This window comes from Lissotriton helveticus, chromosome 6 (genome assembly GCF_964261635.1).
Source record: "Lissotriton helveticus chromosome 6, aLisHel1.1, whole genome shotgun sequence".
Lineage (NCBI taxonomy): Eukaryota > Metazoa > Chordata > Amphibia > Caudata > Salamandridae > Lissotriton > Lissotriton helveticus.
The window spans coordinates 2,062,441,395-2,062,451,407 of record NC_136067.1 but is presented as its reverse complement, the minus strand read 5'-3'; the positions used below and the strand labels follow the sequence as shown (position 1 = coordinate 2,062,451,407).

General features: G+C 43.5%; 1 long non-coding RNA gene across 1 annotated transcript; it reads right to left on the bottom strand.

Annotated features, from left to right (window-relative positions):
- Window positions 1-1,944: 1,944 nt before the first annotated feature.
- LOC144762026 (uncharacterized) lies at window positions 1,945-8,867 on the bottom strand. Its single transcript, XR_013596005.1, has 4 exons — window positions 8,538-8,867; window positions 6,308-6,409; window positions 3,476-3,663; window positions 1,945-2,061 (listed from the first exon to the last, which is right to left on the bottom strand). It is a non-coding gene; the product is annotated as an uncharacterized LOC144762026 (long non-coding RNA).
- Window positions 8,868-10,013: the final 1,146 nt, after the last annotated feature.

The window sequence follows — 10,013 nt, the reverse complement described above, 5'->3', positions numbered from 1 at the left end:
GGAGATGGATTAGACCTATATGCCTTAACATGAGTATTAGGAAGTACCAGGTTGCATTTAGAATTTTAAAAACAGACACTTCTGGACCAATTGTGTTTTCCCTTAGTCGTTTTCTGTTATCTTTTTGGTTGATTCGTAAAGAATGTCTTTGTTAATTATGACACCATTTTCAAACATTTTTTACCCATCCTTTTATGATATATATGTATCTCACATCCACAGCTGACTCAATGGTTTAATTTTCATATGCTTTGTGGCTGCATTGTGCCCTTCCCTTAGCATGATTAGTTTGTTGGTACAGGCTTTTCTGTTCTTAAAATGATTTAAGATGTCATTTGTATTTGAGATTGCCATGGTTCAATACTATTTTTAATTGTAGATATATTTATGTTTTATTCTGTGTGTACTTTGATGGCTTTTTTTTTTTATAAATGACGAATAAAGATATTATGATGATGATCAGTGCATAGCACTTAGTTATAGAGTTATTCTTCTCTAACTATCTTGAACAATAGGGTGAATGCTGCCATGATGACCTATAATGTCTACACTACCTAGATAAACAGTAGTTGCAGTTAGTTACTAGGTTACCTAATTTAGTTCAGTCCGCACTTGTTGCCTTTCCTGAATATGGAGGAAGCAATAACAGGGAAGGCATCACAACATCACAAGTGATGTCCCACTTCCAGGCCACCCAGGTTAACTGCAACTGTAGAATTAATCTGAATGATTGTTTATCCATTGTAGTAAACTAAATAGAAAAAAGACTGAGTTTGTGGGTTTTATTTTAGCAAAGCTTTACAAAGAATTGACACCTGAGTACTACTTGATGACACAAAAAGAATGCCTGGTAGTATATAAACTATAAAATATAACATCAATACTAGTAAGGTTTTGCTAATGGGTAGGTAGTATTATTTACTAAATCCTCAAGTTATAAAAAAATTGACTCAAAGTCTGGAGTGGACAAGCTTAGGTTAGGCATTTATGGTTACACAACACAAGGGCTGAAGGATGATGCTGACGACTGACGTTCTTCATTCTATATCTAAAATATGGATACATTTTCATGCACAGGTGGGTAAATGGAGTCAGTATGGGCTATTGCTTAGAAGATCCTGCAGCAAGTTGGTGTTGCCTTCACTACATCCACCCCACCAAATGTGTGATCCATTAATTGTGTAAATGTAGACACACCTCATTAAATCGCACAGCTAGGGAAACAGTGTCAGGGGTTTGGTGAATAGATGGGTAAGGGGATTTGGAGAAAGGTTTGACAAAGACAAACACTACACAAGGACAACATTCATCTAGTCAATGAGCATCATATCAGTCACCATCAATCTATTGTGGAAACAAACAAAATAAATTAGTATGATAGAAAACATATAACAGCATTGCAAACAGTCCTTCTGCTCAAGACCCAAGTTATCAGATATTTAAATGCTCTGTCTTCTAGGTTGGGGAGTTAATACCCACCCACATCTCTAAATATGATTGTTAAAAGAAAAATTATCCTGTATAGCAAAATTAGGTGGTGCATTTGCATTCTCCTCCGTAATTTCCACTCTTTGGTGCCTGTCTGGACTGGTCCGGTAGGTAAGCAGGAGTGCTGTTAAGCTCAGCTTTCGACTTTTGTTTGTGCAGACTAAAAGAAGGTTTGTGTTTGTAAAAGAGAAACTGTATTTTAGAGTCAAGGAGAACGACAGAAAACATGTAAGCGTCATAAGTAGTGTATCAAGAAGAATCAGAGGCAGAGCAAGAAAAACAAGAGGGGGACTCAGAGTTTCACTTTTGCTACCAATCCAATACACATGAGCATGGACACACACAGACACACACACACACACAGACACACAGCAGCAGCATTTCACAAACACACCTCTCTCCATTCCACATAGCTGGTTATTAGGCCTCCGACACTTTATTTACCTTTTAACTGAAGTCGGAAACATCTTGCTTATAGCTGTTGATGAGGTAGTCCCACAACTCCTGCCCTTAGTTCTTCCATCCTCATCCTAAGTCCTGAGTAACTCATCCCAGACCAGTCATCATTATGGCCTGAAAAAGATAGACATGTAGTACACTGCTGTTGAAGAACAAGTGGAGAGACAGAAAGGCAGTATTTTGCATAGGTTTTTGTTTGTTTATTAAGGTGACTGTTTTTGTCCTTGAAGAACCAGAAAAACAGGAGAAGAGCCTGCAATTAAATCTGGCTAATTGTAAAAGGGCAGTTCACCTCCAGGGAAAGGAATGGTTGCCCATCACTCAGGCCCCAAACTTTTCAAATCAATAATAATCTCAAGAAATGTCCTGCATTACAGTACAACACACCCTCCCTCACTGTCAGCCTCCACATCAATCATCACTCACAGTCACTTGATAATCTGATCACTTATTGTTGCAATGGTTACCTGTTCCAATCCAAGCACTGTGGTAGGCAGACTATTGCCCCTTTAATGCAAGCAACGGTTTGTAATTTGGCAGTCTTGTAAATCAAATTATTGTCTTGGGCAGCCATTCTAGATGATGGAAAAAACTGAAGGATCATAGACGTGGACCATACAGGTTAATTCATTTTTGCTAAGTAAGTTCGAGAAGGCCAATCACCTCCAGGGAACAAATGATGGCCCATCACTCATGCCACAAACATTGCAAATTAATAATCTTCTCACGAAATTTCCTGTATTACAGTTCAATACTCCCTCCCTCACTGCTAGCCTCCACATCAATCATCACTCCCAGTCACTCGATAATTTGATCACTTATTGATGCAATAGTTACCTGTGCCAATCCAAGCACAGTGGTAGGTACACTATCTCCCCTTTAAAGCAAGCAGCAGATTGCATTGTCTGGGGCACCATCCTAGATGATGGAAATAAACAAGGATCATACAGGTAAATTAAATTTTGCTAAGATAGATTGTGAAAGCCCCACACATTACAATTCAGTCACCTCAGGCAAATTCCTGCATTACATTTCAATACCCTCCCTCTGTATCTGCTCCCACATGCACATCATTCATCATCACTTACACAATTACTCACTCAGCATTGCAATACTGCAGTTACCTCTTCTAATCCAAGCACTGGTAGATTAGGTATTAAGTATTCATCTTTGGAATTGGCTGCGCCTTCTCCACCCTAGTGATTTGACCACGGATATCCTTAAGTATACCTGCTGTTGTACTGATTCAAGTGCCCCTGATAGTGGCATTAAAGGCCTTCCAGAGAGTCGCACCACTATCCACAGATCCCATTCCCACCCTCTCCACACATTAAGTTCCACCCCCCATAAAAATTATTAAAATAGGGGTAGAAGAGTTAGCCTAACAGCGGGCTAGGAGCTTCTTAACATGCTTCTCCAATGTGTCCTGTGTATGGCTTACAGGCATGCCAGCCTCTGAATAATTTATCGCTGAAATGTGCAGCAATGGGGGGGGAGCAGCAGTGGTGGAATGGCAGTGGGAAGCTACCTTTGCACTCTGGTTTACTGGAGGCACTGGTGCCTGCCTGGGGCCTGGGGCATTTGTAGCTGCTGCTGCTACCACCTCCTCCTCCTCTTCCACCAGCCGCTGGTACTTGTCCCTGTTGGTCTTCAGCTTCCTCTGCCAGGTCTGGGCTGCTCTCTCCTGCCTGTTAGGTGTCAGTTCAACAGCAGTAGCTATATCAAGAAAAAAAAGACAAATTGGAAACAATGCCCTTAGGGAAACACATAATATTATACAGTGGCACAGTAGCAACATTTTCTAGTATCCTTGTGCTATTTGATTTTGATGTGATTAGCGTTTCAGGCATTATGCACTATGGAGAATACAATTATTCTTCTCTCTCTTGTTGAGCTAAATTAATATGAGCATGCTCGCTCAGCTGGCACCCTAGACAAACATATTTATGTTGCTTTACTTTGCTACTGTCTGCAGTTGAGAAGCTGTACTAGACAATTATCTTTTTACTATCATGGCCATGCTATGTTAAATGGCTCAATTTCACACTGACTACAAGGCAGAGGCAGATGAATAGTGACTTACTATGAATTATATACATCACTTGAGGTACTATATAAAAACAATTATGAACACATATATCTTCCTGTTTGCCCTTGGGAAAAGCAATGCACTACAGTACAGGGAAAGGATGAACAAACAGCATATTATATTGTTAATGTTAATGTTAATGTTAATCAGCATTTATTGAGCGCTCGTGCGCCCGGAGGCTTCATGGCGCTATAGAAAGGAGCAATGCGCGACAGTCAATTAGTGGAAATGAAGCAGCTCAGTAATGTGCCTGAGAAAAGAGCCAGGTCTTCAAGGAGTGTCTGAAGCTGAGGATGTTGTCGCTCAGTTTTAGAGGGAGGGGAAGAGAGTTCCAGTAGGCCGCTGCGAGGTGGTCAAAGCAGCTGCCTCCGAGACGCTTCCTCTTGAATGGAGGCACAATCAGGAGAGATTTGTGGATGGACCGGAGATCACGGGAAGGGCTATATCTTTTAAATAAGTCTCTAATAAACAGGGGACCAGTGTCATGCAGAGACTTAAAGATAATGCACCCAGCTTTGAAGGCCACACGTTGCTCAACCGGCAGCCAGTGTAGCTGTTTGAGGCCAAGCCTGACTGACTGCCTCCTAGGAATGTTCAAAAGGAGTCTGGCCGCCTGGTTCTGAACCAGCTGGAGGCGTTTAAGCTCTCCCTATTGGGCACGTTCATCACAGCCTATCCCATCCCCAAAATGCAAAGGCACTTACTCTTAGTCTTACTTTACTCCCTGACCTCACCCTCCTTCACCACATTTGACATTACTTTTTTCCAACAAAATAGATTTGCTGAGCAGAAAGGAAAATAATTAATACCTTAGTCTACTGCAGGTAAGTTAGAGGGATTAGGATGAATAGGTAGATGTTTCACTGATCATCATCATCAAGTGCCTAAGCTTTTGCTAGTAGTGGATTGCTTTTTTTTTTTTCTTTTATAAGTAAGGCTTTTTTATGTACTGAGGAAATCTGAAAACTTGTTATGTACATATATTTGTAATTGTTCTTAATCTAATGTAACAGTATTCTTCAGTATTTTATGAGATTATGGATATTTGTAACTCTTTTTATGCACTTTTATAGTCTATTTTTAATCAGACAGAATAAAAAAACTAAACTTAAAAAAAAATAATATTGAGTCACTTTGTTCGGCAATTGTTGAAAGGGAAAAAGTTGAACTGACATAATCCGGAAAATATATCACTTAGCCAGAGGAAAGTGGCATATGCAAACAATGTTTATTTCAAATTTTAAGGAAGGCTACGATAGACGGAAATTAGGAAAGGAGTTATATACTAGGAAGTGACTAGCAGTGAAGGGAACCACAATTATCTTTTGCATTGCCATGAAATTTGTAAATGGGCTTGCACAATAACTGAGCCAGATGCATATTGCACAGCCAACAATGCCATACCGCTGATGTAACCATGCAGCCAATAGGTCACCCTTGGGTGTCACTGGCAAAATGCCATGGGTAGGGAGATGAGGGTGATAGTGATTAATTGGTAGGAAGGAAATAAAATATACTTTGAGCTTGAAAACTACTGTGAGTCAAGGGAGTAGTGTGAAATAAAACCTCAGTCCTTTGAATCAAAAACCTTGTTAATAAGCATTAAAAACAAGTAAAGGTGAACACTCCACTACAGACGAGCACCCTAGTACCTTGTTTTTTCTTCTTCCCAAGGATTTTTCCAGTCATCATTGCATTTGTTTTCTAGTATTTTTATCTTTCACCCTCAGCTTTGCCACTCACCGTTTAAGTTCTACATTCTCTCAATACAGTCCTCACCACTGAAAACCATCCATACATCCATATATCCATTCTTCCAAACATAGCTCTCAATTTCAACACACCTTTCACCAACATAAATGTGTCATTTACCCACTCATATGTCCTTTGACCCATCAAACCCACTGGAGAATTCCTTTCATCCAACTCGGCAGGCATCCTTTCACCCACACACTTTCACCCACCCAGGAAGGCATCCTTTCACCATTTAACTATCCTTCACCCTCCCATACATCCTTTCACCCAGTCATCCTTCTCTTCCTGTCATATTACATTTCACCCATCCGTCTTTCCATTTTCCATCAACCCATCAGAGTTAAAGGTCTTCATGAAATGTTCTCTGCTGAGTTGAAGATAGAAGAGGCCATTATTTGCTGAACACCCGCTGTATATGCTAAGTAAAGAAGGGTGTGTTCAACTTTTCACAATTCAACAGTACACCCTTGAAGTGAGTATATAATTAATTGTCAATAAGCAAGCAATATGACTTACCACTGCTTGCCTCTGCCTCTGGCTCACCCCCTACCGCTGATGCACCTGCTTACTGGCTGACACCGCGGTCACTGTTAGCTCTGGCACTGGAGGTTGGTGCAGCTAGAAAAAAAATACAATTTTTTGTGGTTCCAGATATGCCTACCCCTAATTATATACAGTGTCTTCTATCAAAAATATCAGGTTGGGCATTTTGTTGGTGGCAATTTTGAAAGGCCTCAAGACAAACTGTAAAGGAGTAGCTAGCGCTATTAATGAATTTGTGTTTTTGAAAAGAAATAAAAGAGTGGACAACTGGACATATGGTCTTGGCTGACAAATGCAATGGGGATGTCCTACTCATACTTTTCTCCAGACATGGTACACGGTCATCAGTTCACCAACCGCTACATACTAAGCCTAGCTAGGAAGATACAAATTTGGGGTGGCCAACAGGACCATGACCAATCTCATTTTAATGATTGAGCCTGAGAAAGTAAAAGAAAACCTTCTCATCTCAAAAAATATGCAAGAATACCTTACGTAGGCATGCAAGCTGAACTGCAGGTTCTTGGCATGGTCTGAGGGGGCAAGTGGGCTTCCGCGGGTGGTCAGCCACCAACCAGGTGCTGTCCCATACAGAAGGGGTGGTACCGAGGACAAGGGATTCTGTCTTCTCGGCGTAGGGCTTCAGGCAGCTGTTGGTCATCTAGACTGTGACGTCTTGCACTCCTTTCTGGAAGTTGAGTTTGGCAGTGGTGGGGTTTTTGGTGAGGGAGAGGATGAGCTGGGTGTCCTTGGTGTAGGATACGATGTTGAGGCCATGTTGTCAGACGATGACTGCGCGGGGGTCCATGTAGATGTTGAAGAGGGTGGGGCTCAGTGATGAACTCTGTGGGACTCGGCAGGTGATTTTCGTGGGGTCGGAGAAGAAGGGTGGGAGTCTGATCTTTTGGCTTCTTCCAGTGAGTATTGATCAGTTCCAGTCCAGGACTGTTCCTTGTATGCCTGTGTGGTGTAGTCTGGTGACTAGTGTGCAGAGGGTGACGTTGTTGTAGGCCGCTGATAGGTCAAATAGGCTGAGGGCTGCGGAGTGGCCTTGGTCTAGTAGGGTGCGGATGTCATCTGTGGCAGAGAGTGGGGCGGTCTCTATGCTGTGGTTACTCCGGAATCCGGATTGGCACGGATCGAGGATGGCGTTCACTTCAATGAATCGAGTCAGTTTCCTGTTGACTGTTATCTCTGCAACATTTGCTGCAAAGGGGCAGAGCAACATGGGCCAATAGTTCTCGAGGTCGGTGGGTTCAGCTGTGGGCTTCTTGAGCAGGGTTCTGACTTCTACATGCGTCCAGTCATCTGGGAAGGTGCCTGTTTTGAAGGGGGTGTTGATGGTGCATTGTGGTTTGGGTGCGATGGTGGCCGTGGCTCTGTGGCAGATGTGAGTGGGGCAGGGGTCGGTGTGGGCCCCAGAGTGGATGCTTTTGATGGTCAAGGTAGTGCCTTTGGCTGTGATGGGTGTCCAGATGGAGATGGTGGGGTCGCTGGTGCTTCTGAGAGGCGGGTGGCCATCTGTGGCACTTGGTGAATGGTCGATGAAGTTGTCGTAGATGTTTTTGATCTTGAGCTGGAAATAGGTTCCAAGCTTGTCGCAAGACAGAGATGGTCACAATAACAGTGACACAACCGGGAATAATTAAGAAAAAAACACGCCTGAGAAAGGTTATAGTGGTTAGAAGCAGTCTGATCCAAGTTGGAGCGGGCAGCAGGCGCAGGAGCGGGCAGCAGCCTCGAACCTTCCAAGGAGGAGGTTGGGGTATGGAGGCAAGAGACAGCACAGCAGAGCTGCGGGAGAGAGTGGACCTAGACCCAGGGTCAGAGGTCTTACTCTTACTAAATGCATAGCTTGAGGTATGCATATACCAAATTGGTTGCTTATCACTGAATGAGCTACACAAAAGGCTCTAAGAAATGTAGTGAGAGGACACGTGCTGCTGAATTGCTAATACTAACTACCACTACCTTAGTGATAGGACAAAGGAGTCTCTGCATTGCATATGTTCTTACATAATCAGCCCAAGCGAGTGCCAACAAGTACGATTAGGTATTGCCGAGCACCTGTGTCACATAGTATATAATATTTGTATACTTAATTTACTTGCATGTGAGCAGTATGCTAGCTGTTTGGAAAAAGTATTAGCAATTGAACAGAACACATAAGTAATATTAATATTATTAATAAATAGCTACTCACCAAGCCCCACGACCACACCACTAATAGGTCCAACAGGTCCTGCTCTTGGTCCAGGATGTCACCACCGGTTTGTCAGTTGATTATGGTTGTGCCAGAGCAGTGGCATCCTTGCCCAGCAGTACCTGTGCTGCCAAGGTTGAGGTCAGGTGGCACCAGCAGCGGTGCGTCCATTGGGGCGTAGGGGCGTAGGGGCGTAGCCCCACTAAAGCCCTGGACGCACCTCGAGCAGCAGCATACACAAAATAAAAATGATTAGAAGAAATTCATTTGCGCAGCCCTTCAATCCGGGTTGCGGGACACACCCGATTGAATAGGGAGTGTGCAGGGGGTGGGGCTGGCTGGCTGGCTGGTCTGCTGATGAGTGACAGTCTGCAGACGTCAGCAGGCCAGCAGCAGCAGTACACTACTAGTAGGTGCGCATGAGGAATCTCGGGCTGCACCTAGCCCGAGCATGCGCGTTAGAGTAGATGCTCACAGGAATGAAGGGGCCGGGGAGGGGTGCAGCTGTAGCAGGGCCCCCGTGGTATGGAAAGGCGCCAGGGCGAGGAGTCAGAGTGCCACCCTAGCCAGGATTGGCTGATCCACCACTTCAGAGGGCTGGCAATCCATTATTGGATGCCGCCGTGGGTGGCACACTGGCTCAGGTTCATGGCCAATCACTGTGTGACTTCAGCATATGAAGCCGCAGTGATTGGCGCCGTGATCTAGTGTGGGGGCGGGGGCTCTCGTCTAAAGTCGTCGTGCAGTCGTGCACACAGGGAGCAGCAGGCAGCACAGCAGATGGCCGCCGACCTGCACTTTGAGAGTAGTCAAAATAATCGTCAATCGACTCGAGATAGACTGACAGAAGTCAAAGAAGAATCGATCCGAATAGTAGGTGCAGGCAGCCGTGTGTGTGTGCATATGACATTAGGGAGAGTCAGTCGAGTGAAGGGGGGGGGGAGCGCGGAGGGGCCCTGAAGAATATGTGTAACCAGTGGCTGCTAATTTTAATAATGTCTCTGCCGAAAGCTGCCAGGGCTGCACATTAAAGTGTCAGTGATTTCGGCAAATATGTGTACTGGGCATAGCTAAGCACAACAAGAAAAGAAAACTAAACCTCTTTGCGGATTTTTTAAACGACGAGCAGTGGTGCTGGTCAAGAGGTAGGAAGGCAGCATTAGCACAGATTACAAGGGAATGGCTCTATTTATCTTGTTGAACTCTGAAAAGCGCCTGGTATAAATGTGACAGCAAAAGGAGTTACATTGGCGGCCTTAATCATAATATTCTATTCAAGGATGAAAAACCGTCAAGCATCAATTTCAGGGTTTTTATACAGCCTGTTGATTTAAGTGCAGGTTAAACACACAGAAAGAAATAGATTTACATGCATTTATTTTGTTTCATCAAAACATTTCCCATATAAATATGTAAAAAATATTGCATCATAGTAAGCTGGTTGCTTTTTCTCAATACTTTTGAAAACGTTGCTAA